We start from the raw sequence: 18,431 nt of genomic DNA, 5'->3' as shown, positions 1-18,431 counted from the left end.
TGTGCTCTGGTAAGCACAGTGTAGTACTAGAATTAAACTTAGTAAAATGGTTGTTTACTGTATTTTGGAGTTTTTCTTTTTTTTTGAGACACGGTCTCACTTTGCAGTGTAGGCTGGCTTTGAACTCACAGTGATCCTCCTGTCTCAGCCTCCCAAGTGCTGGGTTACAGGCATTCACTACCACACCCAGCTGTTTACTGTATTTTAATATCTGGATTTGCTGCAAATGTTTTTAGGTACCTCACCCTCTCATTTGTCTATTTTAAGTCAGCCTTTTATTGTTTGGTTTGCTTTTAAAATTGGCAGGTGTTGTATGAAGGCAAAATAAATGCAGAGAACTGTATCCTCATTTGTCAGCAGCTTCCCTTTATTCCTCTAGGAAGCCTGTTAAAAGTGGGAATCCAGAGGGTCAAGATAACTGGTCTGGAATCCACATTTTTAACTGGTCTGGAATCCACATTTTAACATTTTTAACTCAATTAATTCTGAGAAGGGTACTCTGACTATTAGTCTTTGAAAAACACTGTTCTACATTGACTCACTTTCTCCATTAATATTCATTGAAGGTTAACTCTAAATTTAGAAGAAAAATGAGCATCTATCACTCTTAAAACTTTCTTTTGAATCTGCATTTCCAGGCGACAAAGAGAATGTGGAAAACTGCTTTAGGGGAGAAGCAACCAACCCTGTTTTAGACTTGCGGTGTTTTGTTTTCTTTTGATTATGTTTATAGTTTCTAAACTCATCAGTGAAAACCCAAGTAGCGCTGTGGAAAAACTGCTCTCATTATTGTCGGCTTCATCCTTGGTGCCAGAGTACATTAAACATTAACACTGGAACTTACAAGGACTCTCAGCCAGTGGATTCCTAAGGACAATTTCTGGGGGCTTGCTTCACTTAGTTCTGTTTGGGTGTTGGTTTTTACTTCATGTAGCTATATCTCCAGTGTATGATAGCTATTATTGAGTTCTGGCCTTCACTATAGATATATGTTTTGATATTATGAGCCTTTGTTCTCACACACACTCCTGACAAGGTGAGACTCTGCTTGGTTTGGGTTTGTTTGTTCCGAAGAACATTTACTGAGTACTTGCATATTGTAACCATAGCCAGTTGATTTTACAGGTTTCATTTAGGAATGGTTCTGTATGAGTAGCTTTCCCATTGCTGGTACAAATATCTGATATATACAATTTAAAGGAGGAAATGTTTTGTTTGGCTCACAGTTTCAGAGGTTTCAGTCCGTGGTAGGTTGGCTCCAAGTCAGGAACATCATAGCAAAAGAGTGTGGTGGAGCAAAGCTGCTCACTTCATGGTGGCTGGGAAGCAGAGCACAGGGGAAGAGCTAGAGTGAGAATCACCCTCCTAAGTCACACCCCCAGTGATCAACCTCCAAATGGCATATTTAGCTACTAACATCAGTGGGTTAATCTACTCATGAGTATAGCACATCAAGATCCAATTGCCTCTCTGGAAGTCTCTTAATCCAGTCAAGCTGACAATTAAAATTAACTGGCACAAATGTTCAGAGTAATTCTGCCAGCCAAGGCTATAGTTGTTGAGTACTACATATATGGTGTATGATATATGATGTTTAGTATGATGCTAATAATGCTACCCCATTCACTCCAAGGATACTGCAGCCCAAATGCTGTGCACAGCTGTCTCCTCCTTGGGAACCCCTCAAACATGCAAGGGAAACAGCATTTCTTTAATGCAATGATAATAAATACAGTTGATATTTTAAAAGTAATAAATACATAAATAAATTAGTATTCTTCCTACTCCACAGAGGAGAAAGTTGTGTTGAATGAGGGTAAATGACTTGTCCAAAGTCATAGCTCGTAACTCTAACAGCTGAGATGTGAAGGTCTAAATCAAGTCTCACGCAAGTGTGCAACAGATATGATCCAGGCCTCGTGTGAATATTTCCCTATAGCTTATCACCTTCTCTACTAACCAGAGAGTGATGCTCCAGGAGGAAGGGCTCCTGCAGAACAGTCTCCAAAGGGTACAGGGAATTAAGAGCTCCAGAAGGGGAGCAACTCTGTCTTATCCTGACTTCCTGGGGCAATGACTATTTCTCTGAGCCAACCCGTTTGTCCACCATTTGCTGTCTGAAGAGGAACTGAAATACAATGCCACACTGTGTTGCAGAAATACTTGACTAAACAAAGATCAAAAAGTATTAAAGTGGGGGTATAAATGAAGTTATAAAAATATCATCAAGGATGCTGTGAAACATAGCCCATGGGCAGCCTTGGAAAACTAAAACTTGTGTTAATTCACACCTGCCATTGATCCTATCAACTCTTCATTCCCCCTCCCCAGTTCTGATTTCCATTTTTCCTGGGTGTATTGTGGGGTAAATGTTGCTTCCAAAGAAACTACTGATTCTGAGACATAGATAAGGGCTCCCAAAGAACTCTAGCTACCAAAATATTTTTCCGGTCATCATCTGGCCAATGGATGACTAAATCACAGACTTGAACCTTAGTGGCCCAAAGTGTATATCTACCTGCCTATTTGCCTTGCTTTATGTGGCTTTTGGAAAGTCATTATCTCTACCTTGGGTTGCTTATTTTCAAAATGAGAAATAATACTGGGATCCTGCCTCAAGGAAATAGCCAAGATCATGTCATAGAAATGATTGAAATCTAGGTACAGCTGGCTATGGAGCCCCTGAAGATACTAAAGTGACTGTCAGGGAGCTCTGAGATAGCAAAGGCCCAGCATGAGACCAACCTGGCCCATGCTCCCCTCTGCCACTTCCTAGTCTGGCAACTTGGGACATGTTACTTAATCTATAAGTGTCCTTTGATTTCCTTAAATATAAAATAGGAATATGAAAACCTGCCTTAGAGCATTGTCATGAGGATTAAATAAAATAACTAGTGTCTGACATATACCAAGGCACCCGCAGGCTTTGCAAATGCAGTTTTTGTTTTTTAACTAGACAAAGACAAAGATGAATCTTCTCCCCCAGTGACATAGCTTTCTTTAGAATAATAACAGTACATGCTTTTAACATAAACCAGTATATGATTTCTTTATTATAACAGACAAGATAAGACTCCAGAAATATTTTAGAATTGTCCTAGGTGAGCTGTATTAGTATGTGTTGAAGCAAAAACCTTTTACTAAAAAAAAAAGAAAGGAAAAATGGGCTCTTTCAACAATGAAGGAGATATATGTGTGTGTGTGTGTGTGTGTGTGTGTGTGTGTGTATATATATATATATATATTCATTCATTCAGTATCTTAAAGAGGCTTTTCTTATACAAACAAGAGTATTTGCTGGTCAGTACCCAGATTTTTTCCTTTTGATGTACATTTAAAATTAAAAGGAATATTCTTAGAAAGACATCTGTGCCTGGGGTGACTCACATTTGATCAATCCCTGTGAACCCAGCTTTTCAGGGGATGTGCAATTATTTGCTCAGTTAGGCTTAAACTTTTATTTATCTAATCACCCCCCTGTAATGCTTTGATCTGAACTTCCAAGGCCTATTTTTCAACCACTTTAGCTACATATTTTAAGCCTTATAGTCTAATCAACCCCAGCCCATAAAACATGCAATGTCCTGTTTAATGCACCCTATTAGGAAATCAGCTGCCGCACGGATTTTGTAATCTCCCGCTTTGTGATGGGGTGAGCTGTTTGGAAGTATCATTTCTGGCAGTATCCTAGGAGAGCAGGGGAGAAGCAGCAGGCAAGCGCATCCCCTGGATCCCGGCTGGCTTCTCCCCTCTAACGTTTGCACAGTGACTCAGAGGTGAGTCACGGTTTCTGCAGGTGGAAGCTTGGGAGACCTGGACTCAGTCCACTTCCCAGCAGGGGCAGGTGTTTACTTCATTAGTTCATGAGGTTACTCAGTAGTGGCAGCCAACTTAATTTGACAGTACAATAGTTTGAAAAATTATATGTGTATATGTGTCTTCACTTATTTATTTATAAGCCAGGAGTATACTGCAGCTTAGAAATTGAAAAATCAAGCCCATCACTGAACAATTAGAAAACATTGTGTTGATTTGAAACCACTGGAAAGTCATTTCTACATATGTCATTTACTGCAAAAGATGCACTTGAGATTAGAATTTCTCCTTTTTTTCCTTTGGTTGGGTATCTGTGGGAGACCTGGGTCTCTAACAATTTGTGACTTAGCAGACTTTCCTCCTTTTCCCAGCCTTACTTATTTGATGTCAGAAAGTTTAGCATATTGAGTACTTTTTTCTTTTTAAGAGACATTTGATTTTTGGCTGTTGGAAACAACAACAATGTAAATATAAATAATTTCTTAACTTTCTTAATCTCTGAACAAATCTTGATTTTATGTTAGAGCCATCAGCTGATATTAAAAAAATAAGGTTTACATATGTTTAAAAAAACTACAGCACGACTTTGCTAAAAATTGATGGTCATTAATTAGGATCTATGATAAATTTATTAGGCAAGGGTAATAGCTAACATTTCATCCCTTCTTACTTTCCAGCACAATTTCAAATGCTTCACATATACTAATTTATTTAGTTATGAGAATATCCAACAGCATTGGTATTATCTCCATTTTACAGATGAGAAACTTGGCAGGGAAAAGTTAAGCACTTGTCTAAGGAAACACACAGATAATAAATGATAAACCCAGAACTTAAGCCCAGCCAGTCAGACCCCCAAGCCTGTTATAAAACACTATACTTTTATGGTTTAATAACAAATATTTGATTTTTTATTTATTTTTATTTATTTTTGTGATCAAACCCAAGGTTTTGTACATGTCAGGCAAGGGCTCTACCACTGAGCTACACTCCCAGCCCTGACGAAGTTTTAAACAATCATAGAAGAATCACAGCAGAATCTGTATCTCAAAATAAATATTTGCTCTTCTAAAATAGTCACCTATGTATGTTTTGTGCTTATTCCAAATGCTGCCATGGCTTGACACTTCTAGAATTCTCTCTTTCCCCTCATTTCAAAAATCTTTTCTTTGGAGACTATGGCTTACAGACTTATGTTAAAAATATTGCCCATATCAGCTTTACTCTGTGAGGTCAGATGTGATTTTTGGAAACAATCAAATGTCATTCAGAACTCAGGCTGACGAATGGAAGACGAATCAAGTTTGGAAAGATTGCTATACGTTAAACTGCCTCTAAAGATCACTTTCAAACAGGGATTCCAAGCTTCCAGAATTATTTTTGTGTGATGGCAGCATCATTAAAATAAATGTAAAAGCCTACCAAGGTCATTGTAAAGAGCATTAGGTAGACAGACAGCAGTAGACAGATGTGTCTGATATAGTGACTCTTTCAAGAGCTGAATCTTGCTATTAGTCACAATTCAGCAGGTGCCATTTGGCTACCTGCCCTGTTGGAAGCCACTTTGACTCTTCTCGAGATCTAAATTTAAACAGGGGATGGATCAGACAAGGTCCTGGTGGGAAAGACTGACTCAAAGTGTGCAGCTGGGTAGAGTTTTTAAAAGTGGATGATTTACAAGGTTATGTGCAGGGTTTATGAAAAGGACCAGTAGAAAGTGCAGGTCCCTGGGTGAGCAACAGAGCCCGCCTCACACCCTTTCTCTGGAGGACCAGGGGAGGAGCAAGTAACAGAACCCAGGGGAGGTCACGGCCAGGGAGAGGGTTGCCCTGTATGGCCCTTTATCGGGGAGATGGTCAGCCTAAGTGGCAGCAAGAAGGGAAGAACCAGTTCGGAGTAAGAAGTAGTTCACTGTCCTGCTGCCCCCTGGACTCTGCCGCCCCCGTTGTTCAAACCCAACAAGAATATAGACTCAAAGAGACTGTCGGTTATCACAGGCCTTAGAGATCACCTTTGTAGAGGACAGAGTAGGGTAAGAAAAGTCCTGGAAAGGCAAATCTTCAGCACGGGGACCATTTCTATCTCCCCTAATTATCACTAGCAAAATCTGAAAAAAAAAAATCTGCTTTCCATTTGGTCCATCTCTTTCCTAGAAGAGAAGAACTGACACACAGTAATGACACTTTAGAGACAAATGATTTCCTGTTACTGAACTGATCTGAGGTGCGCAGGTGATGAAGAACCTGGCCCTTATTGAGTAGCTGGGGTGTGCCAGGCATTTTCCTTAGGTTAAAAAAAAAAGACATTATGTGAAGAGAATGTCATTTTACCTTTGTGGTTTTACTGCTCAAACCCTATATTCTCATTATGAGAAAAACATCAGGCAAATTGGATCTGTATTGAGGAGTACTCTATTAAAGATCTATACAATATTCCTCAGAACTGCTAAAGTCTTTAAAAACAAGGAATCCTGAGAAACTGTCATGACCAAGAAGAACCTAAGGAAACTTGATCATTAAATGTAATGTGGCACCAGGCATGTTGGCGCATGCCTGTAATCCCAGCATTTGGGAGGCTGAGGTAGGAGAATCACCATGAGTTCGAGGTCAGCCTGGGCTACATAGTGAGTTCAAGGCTAGCCTAATTAACAGCTATCCTGAAAAAACTAAAATAAATAAATAAATAAATAAATAAATAAATAAATAAATAAATGTAATGTAATGTGATGACCTAGATGAGATCCTGGAGAAGAAAAAAGACATTTGGTAAAAAACTATGAAAATCTGAATAAAGTCAGGCTCTAGTTAAAATACTGGCTCATTCATTTTGACAACTGTACTACACTAATATATGGTATCAATATTGGGGGGAACAGGGCATGGGATATATGGAACTCTTGGTATGATTGTCACAATTTTTTTAAAAGCCTAAAACTAATCTAAAATTAAAATTTGATTAAAAGCAGATTAGTGTTCTGGTTTTTGGGGAGAGTAAGACTGAGGAGGAGGAAGAGGAGACGAAAGAGACTCTACTTCCTAATACTTCCTGCATGTTCTGCCATAGCCCCAGACAACATTTTGCTGGGCAGGAGGTCCTGCCACTTCTTGACTAGACAACATAAGCAAACTGGTTAAACATTCTCACCTCATGATGTGAGGTGTTAAATCGGATTACTGAGCTTTGAATTTCCTGAGGCCTCAGGGCACTAAACAATCATCATGTACTATGAAGGACATCAGTGTACTTCTCTTTAAAAGTAAACCCTATCTCTTTTTTTAAAAAGCCAAAAGAAGTGACATATGCCTGGTAAAAACAAAGACACTTAAGCAAATATTGTAGCAGTGAAAAAAAATAACATTACAATTGATTTTAATAACAAAAACAATAAATTTTACCCCAAAGCCAGTTCTTAATCTTAACATTGAAAATTTATCAGAAGAATGTTAGGAATGTTGTTTTATAAATAGCTTGTCTGTATGTATGAAAATAAAACAATGAAACCCAATATTTAGTTAAAGTTAAAAAGTGCATACAAAGGAAAAAGGTATGACAAAAAAAAATAAGCTATCTTCTAATGTTGCTAACCACCCAGAGAAAGGAGGGAGGGATACACATTTGAATGCATATTTATATATATATATAAAAATATATATATAAAATCATATACTATACATGGCACTGTGAATTTGGGATATAGGAGAGCTGCCTATTATTGTATAGGCATCTGGTCTACCATCATAGCCTCAGAAGTCCTATGAAGGCCATGACATTTTTATTTCACTTTATACTGAGTCCAGATCTCTCCTTCTCTCCTGGTTCTGGGGAGGCAAACATGCAGAGGGCTCAAGGCTCTGACACAGATGGATGAGCTGCTCTACCAAGCCCTGCCAGGCTCCTCCCAACCCAACTATTTCCAGTCTGATATTTTTGCCGGCTCATTCACACCCTCCTAAACTAGCCACCCAGTCCTGATCTCGGCACCATGTGCTTGGGCCATGTCTCTCTCAGGATGGTGGAGACCACGGAAAGGGAACGTGTAGCACCAGCTATGAAAATTGACTTGCGCCCTTCCAGGGAAGACTGGACTTTTTTCTGAGAAGCAAAAGGCAGTAAAGAAGTAAAGTAAAGAGCAGGGTGGAGTGAGAGGTGGAAGGACTTTGGAGCCTGCAGAAATGGGTTTGGATTACGCCCCTGCCCTCGGCCTCTGCATCTCCATGAGGTGACTCCTCTAATGTCTGTTTTCTCATCTCCAAAAGAAGGCTGCATAGCAGAGATAATGTCTATAAAGTGCCCAGGACATAATGGATTTAGGGGAGGGTAGTCAATACTGGCAGGTAAAGACATGGCCTTTTCTTATATGCGGAGTTGACAGTTATTGCCTGTATTTCTGTGACTTTGGTTATTCATTTGCCACAGATTAACTAGTAGCACTTTTTCATTAGGTGCTCAGCATTTCACACTTCCATGTCTTCTTTCCCCTTAGCTGACTGCTGGAAGATTCTTTGACTTCTACGTATGTAATATTTGTTTAATAAATGAATCACTGAACTTTAGAAGGCACTTCCATGGCACATGTACCCAAGAATGCAAAAGTATGTATACACATGTGTACACGTGCACAGACTTGTATCTGTGGCACCTTTCTGCACACACACTTCTAGGCTCAACAGCTTTACAAGAAGCAGCATCAGGATGTGCATGATTCAGTGAGTCAAGCCATAAGTCCTGTGGGTTTCAACAATTCTTTGCACAATTTTAAATCAATTTTTAAATGTGCAAGTGAATGGATGCTAAATTGGTGTGATTGTGCTAGAGAGCCTCTGAAATTGGATATTAAAGCCTTTCGCAAAAAAGTGCCAAGAGTAGCTCATATCCATGAACAAGTTCCAAACAATAAGTGGGCTTTTGAAGTTTTTAGAATATTTTTTTCATTGCCTACTTCAAACATGAAAGTGAAGATGTGCCAAATTCTGAAGTACTCTTCCTATTTCCATTAATGGAAATTCAATTATGTTGAGATAATGCTGTGCTAATTGCTCACCAAAAATAATGGCCACATCATATTTATTATTAGTCCTTTTGAATTCTGAAGGATCCAGTCTAAAACATTAAGTTCATATAATGTTTCTCAGCGAAGACTTCATCAGCATTTTCTCCTTCAGTTGTGCAACACTTTCTCTGGGAATGACAAGGACATACACACTATTGTCTCCAGCCCAACACTATAGGTTCAGGGAGTTCAATAAAAGGAATGTAACATGAAAAAGTAGGGATAGAGAACTAAGGGGTTTGAAAAAAAAAAAAAAAAAGTTAGTGTTTTGTTTTTAGGTGTTTTTTTTTTTTTAATAACCAAACTATTTAACATCTCACTCTCTTTGCTCTTTAGTGATGAAATTTGGGAAAGAAGACCCATCTCACACGGGATCATTGAGAATCTTGAGTGAAATGATTAACAGGAAATGTCTGCTGTGTAGTTGGAACACAAAAACACTTGATTATAACAACAGAAAATCATAAACAAAAACAAAATTTTTTTTAAAGCCTTTTCTTTTTTAAGAAACCTCAAACTGCATGCCATAGAAACTGTCCAAGGCTGGCTGCAAAACCCTGAAACTCCTCAGCCTCCTCTTGCTCTGTAAGGCACCTAGGAATGCAAAGTGTGAAGTGGTACTTGCGACCATCTACTATGGTCCAGAAACAGAGTTAGCTCGGGAAGAGTGTTTCTCTGAAAATGACATTTACCAGGTTTTGAGAAGCCAGAATTCCTGTATCAGTGGTAAGTGTCAGAGACACGGCTCTACCTTCCTGTCTCACTGGAAATTACCACGGTCCATCTCTTGTCTTCCAACTTCCAAGTTTACCTAATACCTCCCACTCTGCCCAGCACGAAACAGGCCTTCACTAAAAGTTTGCTGATGGAAAGAAGAACTGGAAGGATAAAGGGATGGGATCTCACTCCTGCTCTCCTCTTTGTGTCACTCTCCATGCTCAGCACTTCCCCTATGCCTCTTGCTCTAGTCAAGAATTGGTCCCCCACTTACCTACCCTTGGCAATACTGTACTCACTTCTTCCAGCCACAGAACTTTCCATGTCACATCGCTGCCCCCAGACCAAAAAGTCCATTGGTAGATTTTTCTTTGAAGCTCAGAGTAGTGGTTGGCCTATGCTTTTGCACTTCAGCTATCCCATGCTTTTATGTATTATGTTTCTTCTAAGCAGGACTTGTTCTCAGTATCATGGCATTCTTTCCTTTTCTTTTTTTCTACCTTCCCTCTTTCCTCTCTTTCTCTCTTTCTTTCTTTCTTTTTTTCCAGTGCTGGTGATCAAACACCAGAGTTTTAAACATGCGAGGCAAGTACTCTACCACTGAACAACAACATAAAAAAAAGAGAAAAGAAATAAAGTTATTTTGTGTAAATAAACCTTGCTGTATCAAAAGTTCCTGCCTAAATAAATTGAACACTCATTTGAATTTTTAAAAATGAATCTTTAGTATATTTAGGCAGGAACTTTGATATAGCAGGCTTTCTACAAAATAAACTATTAATTAATTTATTTATTTATACAGGATCTCACTATGTAGTTCAGGCTGGCCTTGAACTCACTATCTAGCCCAGGCTCGCCTTGAACTCATGGCAATTCTTCTGCCTCAGCCTCCTGAGTCCTGAGGTTACAGGCATGCACCAGCACATCAGGTCAAAATAACTTTAGACAGACTGCTTACTTGGCAGGAAAGAGAAGACTTAAAAAGCTGTAAAGTGGTTAGTTCCTAGGTACTTATTTCTTCTTGATGCTATCATAAATGGTACTGTTCTCCTAATTTCCTTCTCCTTGAATTTATTATTGGTGTACACAAATGCTATTGATTTTTGTGTTGATTTTTAATCCTACTACATTGGAGAAGTTGGTTATTAATTCTAAGAGTTTTTTGGTGGAGTTTTGGGGTCTTTTATATACAGTGTCCTGTCATCTGCAAACGATACTTGACTTTATCCTTTCCTATACACATCCCCTTTATTTCTTCTCTTGCCTGATTGCTCTGGATAATGTGTCAAGGACTATGTTAAACAGGAGTGGTGATAATGAACATCCTTGTCTTGTTCCTGATTTTAGAGGGAAAGCTTTTAGTTTTCCCCCATTTTAATATGACATTATCTATTGATTTGTCAAAAATGGCTTTTGTTAAATTCAAGTATGTTCCGTCTCTACCTACTTTCTTCAGAGTTCTTATAGAAACAGCCTGTATACCTGTCAGCAGATGAATGGATAAAGAAAATGTAGCATTTATACATAATGGAACACTATTTGGCTGTAAAGAAAGACAAAGAACACCACTGCCCCCAGCACTGAGGAGCAGAGCCGCCCTCAACACAGAGGAGGTGAACCTTCCAGGCCACTGTACCACTGTCCCTAGCACTGAGGAACAGAACTACCCTCAGGCCAGAGGAGGTGAACCTTCTGGGGTGCCGTACCACTGCCCCCAGTGCTGAGGAGGAGAGCTGTGCAAGCACCAGCAGCACACATCCCCTGCCCCCACTGTTGAAATGAGAAGACACTTAAACAAGTCTGAAAACCAGACTCCCAGATCACCTAAAGCAACCCCAAAGGGAAATGAGATGGAACAATCTGATACTCAATCACCTGGACTCCCTGAACTGGCAAAGAAAGAGGATCTGGAAAAAATGAAATCAGAAACAATTTCTCACATAACAGCAGAGATTGTGCCCATAGTGCAAGACATGATAAATAAATCTAGAGAGGACACAGATAGAAAAATAGATGAGCTGAGGAACATGATGGAATCCCAACATAAGAAACAAATGGAATCCATAAAACAGATGCAAACAGATTTCCAGGAGATTAAAAACTCTATTGAAAGCTTATGCAGCAGAGTGAGCCAATGTGAGGACAGAATTTCAGACATAGAAGATAAAATTGCAGTTAGTTATACAACACAATTACATTTCTCATTGGAAACTTGTACCTTTACATGATGCATCTTGGTTCTTATTTTTTCCCCATTCCTAGCCCTCCCTTCACCCCCTCCACCCTTCCCTATTTACAAAGACTTTATTTCCATTTTTTCTATTTCTCATCATTTTTCCTTTCCCTTCTTTCCTTTCCCCTGCCCCTCCCACTACCCCTACCCCTTTGGACCTTTTCTTCCTATTTTGCATTATTGATTATTCATTCTAATCATTGGTACATTTTAGGTATACAATATAATGACATTCATCACTGGAAATTTGCACTTTACATGGTCTCTCTTGGTTTCCATCTTTCACCCTTGCCCAGCCCTCCCTTCAACCCCTCCAGTCCTCCCTATTTACAAAGATTTTGTTCCTATTTTTCCATTTTCTCATATTAATTCCAAATGTAATTGTGTTGTATACCTAAAATGTACCAATAAAAGAATTTAAGAAAAAAAATAAATTGAGGCACTTTGAGACCATACTCTTAAGTGAAATAAATTGAACACACATGTGTAAATACCACATTGTTTACCTTGTGTGAGAAACCAAAAGTAGAAATAAGGACCAAAATGGTATAATAGGTATTTGGAAATGGGGATTAAAAAAAAAAAGATTGCAGTTAGTGACCAGAAAAAGAAAAATTTCTTTAAAATAGTAAAGGCCCACAAGAAGTCAATCCAGCAACAGCTAGATGATGTAAATAAGAATAACATAAGACTAATCGGAGTCAATGAAGAAACAGGAGAGAGTGCAGATGACATAAAAAACTGTTCACAGAAGTGATAGCAGAAAAATTCCCAAGAAGGGGAAAAGAACATGACATACAGACAAGTAAGGCATATAGGACTCCAACTAGCCTTGATAAAAAAAAAATGTACACATAGGCATATAATTGTTAAGATTTCAGAAACCAAACAGAAGAACAAAATTCTACAATCAGTCAGAGAAAAGAAACAAATCATATACAAAGGAAAGCCCATCAAAATCACAGCAGACTTCTCAATGCAAACCCGCAAAGCAATTGAGAAAACAATCCAAAAATTCATTTGGAACAAGAAGAGACCCAGAATAGTAAAACGAATTCTAGGTAACAGAGACATGGCAGGAGGTATCACAAACTCCAACCTGCAACTATACTACAAAGCTACTATGATAAAAACAGCATGGTACTGGCAAAGAAATAGACTTGAGGACCAGTGGAACAGATTAGAAGATGCAGAAACAACTCCAGACACACTCAGCCATCTCATCTTTGATAAAGGAGCCAAACACCCTCACTGGAGGAAAGATAGCCTCTTTAATAAATGGTGCTGGAAAATTGGGTTTCAACTTGCCAAAGATTAAAACTAGACCTATATCTCTCACCATGCACTAAACTAAAATCTTAATGGATTAAAGATCTAAATATTAAAACAGAAACACTGAACTGGCTGGAACAGAGGTTGGGTAGAACTCTTGAAGGCATTGGTGAAGGAAAAGATTTTATGAACAAAACCTCAGTTGCCCGTGAAACAAACAATCAACAAGTGGGATCTCTTCTTATTAAAAAGCTTCTGCACAGCAAGAGAAACCACCAGCAGTCTGAAGAGACAATCCACAATGTGGGAAAAAATCTTCACCTGCTGTTCCTCAGACAAAGGCCTACTATCTCAAATCTATAGAGAACTTAAAAAGATCAGACCTCCCAAATTTAAAGACCCAATCCAAAAATGGGCATCTGAAATGAACAGACATTTCTCAGACAAAGAAGTAGAAATAGCAAATAAGCACATGAAAAAATGTTCAACATCATTCGTCATTCGAGAGATGCAGATGAAAACAACAGTGAGATTCCACCTCACCCCAGAAAGAATGGCTGCTATCATGAAATCAACCAATAACAAATGCTACTGGGGCTGTGGGGACAGAGGAGCACTTCTCCACTGCTGGTGGGAGTGTAGACTGGTGCAACCACTGTGGAAATCAGTATGGAGATACCTCAAAGAACTAGGACTGGGAATCCCATTTGACCCAGCTATCCCCCTGCTAGGTGTCTTCCCCAAAGAATTAAAAGAATCATACCACAGTGATATATGTGCACCCATGTTCATAACAGCACAATTTGTAATAGCTAAAACTTGGAAGCAGCCCAATTGCCCATCAACTGGAGACTGGCTAAAGAATGTGTTTTTAAAAATAAAATGGAGTACTACTAAGCCATAAAAAGGAGAAATTAGAGACATTTGTAGCTAAATGGATGCACACTGAGGCAATAGTCTCAATTGAAATAAATAGGACACGTGTGTAAATATTGAATAGTTTCTCTAGTGTGGGAAACTGAAAGTGCAAATAAGGACTAAAAGGTATAATAGATAATGTGAAATAGGAAGAGAAAGGGCAAAGGGGAGAGGGAAGTGGGAGGGGTAAGGGAAAGGAAAGAAGGGTATGGGATTAATATGAGAAAATGAAAAAATGGAAACAAAATCTTTGTAAATAGGGAGGGATGGAGGGGTTGAAGAGAGGGCAGAGGAATGGGGAATAAAATAAGAACCAAGAGAGATTATGTAAAGGTGCAAATTTCCAATGATGAATGTCATTATATTGTATACCTAAAATGTACCAATACAATTAATAATTTTAAAAAAGGACAAAGAAGACTTTGGTAGGAAAATGGATACATCTGAAAAATATAATGTTGAGTGAAATAAATCAGACACACATGCTTAAATACCATATAGTATCTCTCATTTGAGTAAGGCAAAGTACAAAGAACAAAATAAAGAATACATAGAAGGAAACGTAGGGATAGATCTCTTGCAAATAGGAAGGGATCCAGGAGACTGAAGGTGGGGGATGAAGGGTAGGGAAAGTGAAAGTAAGCAGAATAAAGGTATTCTGTATATAACCTAATGTAAACATTGTATCTCATAAACATGAGCTAAGATTAGTAATACCAACAACAATGAAAATGGGGGAATGGAATTTAGAAGAAGAGGCAGGGAGGTGGATGGGAAAAAAAGGGGGGATTAAATAAACAAGCCATACTGCAAAGAGGTACTAATAAAAATAAAGCCTTTTTTTCCTTGCTGTTATCTGCACCTTAAAAAATAACAATAAAAATTGACTACATAAACATAAAAAGCCATAAAGAGTAGGTAAAGAGTGCCAAAGGGCTGATGTGGAAAGGGGAAGAAAGGGAGGTTCACGGTACCTCCCATGACTTTATCAGGATAGGTGATTGGAGGAGGCATCACTTGAGTTGGGCTGGAAACACGGTACAGAAAAGCTCATAACATAGGGGAAAACATATGCACAGGTGTGGAGGGGAGAGGGGAAGGAGTGAGGCAAACCCTGGCCTCCCATTCCCCGGGTTTTAAAAGGCCTCGCACGCTTGGGCTAATTCTGCACTACAGCCAGTTATGGAGGAAAGGACAGAGACTATGGGGTGTGGAAAAGGGACTCACTGAAACTAGTTACCCAACTAGGGTAGGCTGTGTCTGTTGGGAGAACTGTAGTTGACTCCAAGTTAGCTGGTAGAAAGTCTGGGCCTAGAGCAATGGCCCTTGTGGAAATTAGTCAGGCAACACCACTGGCTGCAAAGGGGTGAAATGGTGAGCTCTTGTCTTCTGGGCAGGAACATTGGAGCCTCTCTGTGCACACATTCAAGATGCTGAGAGTTCTGGGTACGAAGATGAGAAACTCTGAAGGGTGGAGGACTGTGGGAGGCAAGTGACGCCCCAGGATAGGGAGGCCCAATAATCAGGAGGGTGAACAGCATGGTGCCCTTGCTCTGGGCCAGGCACAGTGCCCTGTGTTATCTCCTTTGATCCTCCCAGCAGCCCCACCAGGCTTAGAAAAGTGAAGAAACACTGTCCAGGCCCCTCTGCTGGTAAGAGGTGGGATTCAAATTCAGATGCAACCTTAGTTCACTATCTTTTTTAGCCACTGGGCCAGGAATTCTTTACTATATTTGTGTGCCATAATTTTCTTTGGGCACCTAGCAAAGTCCCTGAACCTTTCCCTAGAAAAATGTCTTTAACTGTATAAAATAAAATGTATAGTTTACCAAAAAATCCCAACTAAGTCAAAAGTTAATTATTAAAATATTAAAAAGCAAGATTCTCTTTTTTATCATTAAGTTTAATGGTACATTTTAGGTATACACTATGATGACATTCATCGTGGGGAATTTGCACCTTTACATATTTGATCTTGGTTCTATTTTTTTCCCCCTTCCCCTGCCCTCCCTTCAACCCCTCCATCCCTCCCTATTTCAAAGACTTTGTTTCCGTTTTTTCCTTTTCTCATATTTATTCCTTTCCCTTCTTTCCTTTCCCCTACGTCTCCCTTTTCCCTTCCCCTTTGGATCTTTTCCTATTTCACATTATCTTTAAAGAACAAGAAACTAGAGACATTTATAGCTAAATGGATGCACATTGAGGTCATACTCTTAAGTGAAATAAATAGGACACACGTGTAAATAATGAATAGTTTCTCTGTGTGAGAAACTGAAAGGGTAAACAAGGATCAAAATGTATAATAGATAATGTGAAATACGAAGAAAAGATTCTTACATAATAACAATTGTTTCTTTGTTTCTAGATTAAATGATAAAAGTTGGTGGCAGGCCATGATTTGAAAGTTGTGATGAATGTAAACAATATTTTGAGATATTGGCAACAATCATAACAGGCTAGGAAAATATCTATAGTTTCTATTGGTCACAAAATCATAGATATTGTGACTCCAACTCTTTTGTTCCATTCAAGGTGGAAGAAAATTTTAAAAATCAATGAAAAGTGGAATGTCATTGTTTCTACTCAACTTCATAAGCCACCTGAACTCTCAAATTCATTTTAGTAACCATAGGCCAAGGACTCCCGGGTCTGATTATACTGTTTTCTGAGGGTAGAGCTGAGACTGGGAGGTCCATGGGGTCTGACCCTAACCTTAGCCTGGTGCTGTCTTGATTAGGGGTCAGGGATGGGAAGAAGAGTAGCACTTGGAGCCTTAGCAGGATGGCTCTCTGAGAACAAGGAAATGCTCATCATCATAGAACTAGGATCAGGGGACTGAAAAGGTAAGCACTTGAGAGGGATGGAGAGGAGGCAGGGGCTTGCAGTGATGGTTTGACAGCTGGTGCAGGCTTGTGGAGAGAAGGGTCATGTGCTCCACCCAGCACCTTTCACACCATCAGCAACTAGTGCCTGAGGGAGAAAGGGCTAAGGGAGGCGAGATAGAGAAAGAGGGAGCAGTGAACAGCAAGGTACATCCTCCCTTTTCTGCCCTGATGCCACCATGAAAGAATAAGGAACAGGGAGCAAGCCCAAAGTGGCCAGAACCTGTGTGTCTTATCTTTCTAACCCTATTGTCTTGTAAATCACATCACCCTTCTGAGACCCCACTACCTCATCGGTACAGCAGGAGCTAAAACATTGAGCTCACAGGATATTGAAGGGATGACTTCCTGGCTGGCTCTTCACAGAGTTCCTAGCAGATGGTGGCTACTCAATAAAGTGTAGGTGGAACTATACGGGGCTGCTGTTCTTGTAGGTCAAAAATGGCTGACTAGGAGTAGTTTCAAGTGATTCAAACTACACTTCCTGGTAAACAGGAAGTACTATTTTGAGCATGCTAGCTCCATTTGGTGCATTCAGTTGTAACATAGGATTTAAAAAGAGTGGTCCCCACTCTTTCTCCTTTGAGGAAGGAAGTGTTATTATCGTTTCCCTCCCTCTTCATCTGGAATCAGGGTGATTCTGTAGAGGGAGGCATAGGACAGCATTCTCTTTGATATCCCAGAGAGTGACAGATCCCAAATCATAGGAATGCCTGAGAACCTCCTGTGACCCATCAGCGGATGAAGAGGCAGAAGGAGGAGGAGAGAGGGGCTTAATATACTCCTATTTTTCTGCTGTAAGCAAAAAAGCCCAGCGTGGTGAATAGTGAAGACCTGTGGGCTAGATCTGGCCTGTAACTAGGTCTACTTGTATGAATTTGGACCACTGCACGGCCCTGAACCTCAGCCTCCCCCTTTCTAAGAGGACCGATATTAAAGCATTGCCAAAATCCCATCCTGGGCAGTAATGGAGACTGGTTTGCTCCTCAGCTTTGCCACGAGGATGCCACCAGTTCACTCTGAATCTCAGTGTAGGCATCAGCAGTATAACAATAACCCATTCAGAATAATGGGTCTAGAAAACTCAAACCAGGAGGCATGTCTATGATCTGAGGGGTGCAGATCTGGGCAGTGACTGGATGGGGCCTTGAGATCCTGGAGAGCAGGACAAAGTAGCATCTGGGATGGGGGTGGGTGGGAGAATAACTGTTCAAGTTTGTTTTGAAGTATAGTTTTTCTAAAAGCTCATTTCATATTAAATTATAAGAAACTCATGGAAAAGTGATTACAAGCTCTTTTTGCATTAATAAAAACAGCCCTTGGGGCAAAGAAGCACTAAAGCTGAATACATCTAAAAATATCTTATTTTTCTATGGCTTGATTGAAACTGATGTAGGTGTGCTTGGCATTTAACTTGGGGAGGTCGTGCCTTTTTTTCCTTCTTCTAATAATACCATTTGGCAGCTTTTCACTCTATCTTACCACAGATCTTTGCCAAAACTTGAATTTACTTCCGTCAGATTAACTGTCTCCCAAAACAAAC

At 39.6% G+C, this 18,431-nt stretch overlaps 1 long non-coding RNA gene across 1 annotated transcript in view; it reads right to left on the bottom strand.

Moving 5' to 3' along the window:
* Positions 1-18,431, bottom strand: part of LOC147825364 (uncharacterized) — a 119,657-nt gene that overhangs the window by 24,690 nt on the left and 76,536 nt on the right. The window contains exon 5 of the long non-coding RNA XR_015440995.1: positions 1,225-1,319. This is a non-coding gene — a long non-coding RNA (uncharacterized LOC147825364). The remainder of the gene's footprint in view (positions 1-1,224; positions 1,320-18,431) is intronic.

Source organism: Heterocephalus glaber, unplaced genomic scaffold (assembly GCF_053883595.1).
Source record: "Heterocephalus glaber isolate CG9 unplaced genomic scaffold, H.glaber_assembly_v1.0 deba00001504, whole genome shotgun sequence".
Taxonomy (NCBI): domain Eukaryota; kingdom Metazoa; phylum Chordata; class Mammalia; order Rodentia; family Bathyergidae; genus Heterocephalus; species Heterocephalus glaber.
Note: the sequence above shows the minus strand (reverse complement) of the source record. Positions and strands in the feature narration are given on the sequence as shown.